A 1,173-nucleotide genomic window follows, 5' to 3' on the forward strand; every position below is an offset into this window, starting at 1 on the left:
ACCCAAAAAAAAACATAACACTAACACTAACCCTAATCCTATCCCAAACCATAAACCTAAGCCTAACCCTAATCCTAAAACTAACTTTAACCCTAACATTAACACAAACCTACTCTAACACTAACCCTAACCATAAACCTAATCCATACCGTAACCATAACTCTAAACATTACCCTAACATTAATGCTAACAAAACCCCTAAACCTAACACTACAACTAACCCTAACCCTAATCCTAAAATAAACCCTAACCCTAATTATATGCCACCATAAATTCGAACCATACCCTTAACCTAAACATAAAGCTTAACCAAAACCTAACCCTAAAACTAATACTAACACTAACTTTAACCCTAAACCTAACATTAACATCAACACTAACCCTAAACATAACAGAACTGCAAACTTTAATGATAAACCTTATCTTAACCTAACACTAACCTTAAACCTAAACCTAACTCTAACACTAATTTTAACCCTAACCCTAACGTGAACTCAAATTAAACCCTTATGCTAATTGTAACACTAACACTCTCCCTAACCTTAAACCCAAACCTAAACCTATCACTAACACTAACATACACTTAAAACTAACCCTAACCCTAACACAAACACGAAAACTAACACTAACCCTAACATTAACCCTCACCCTAACCAAAACCCTAATGCTAACATAAACCTAAACCTAACTCTAACCCTAACACTAAATCTAATCCTAACCCTATTGCTAACCCTAACAGTAACCCTAACCATAACAATAAAACTAACCTAAAACTAACAAAAACCCTAACTCTAACTCTAGCCTTCACCCTAAACATAAAATTAACACTAACACTCATCCTAAACCTAACACGAACCCAAACCCTACTCCTAACCTGAACCTAAACCTAAAACTAACCTTCACCATAACCCTAACCCTAAAACTAACACGAAATCTAAACCAACCCTAACCTAAACCTAACCATAACCATAACCCTAACCCCAACACTAACCTTAAATCTAAAGCTAACCCTATCACTAACATTAACCCTGAACCTCATAATAACCTAAACCTTTACCTAACACTAACCCTAAACCTAAGGTAACACTAACTCTAACCCTAATTCTAATCTTAACCCAACCTTAACACTAAACCTAACACTAAACTGAACTCTAAACTTAACCCTAATCCTAA

This window comes from Marmota monax, unplaced genomic scaffold (assembly GCF_021218885.2).
Source record: "Marmota monax isolate L192 unplaced genomic scaffold, Marmota_monax_Labrador192_F-V1.1 WCK01_AAM20220418_F8-fsc00257, whole genome shotgun sequence".
Lineage (NCBI taxonomy): Eukaryota > Metazoa > Chordata > Mammalia > Rodentia > Sciuridae > Marmota > Marmota monax.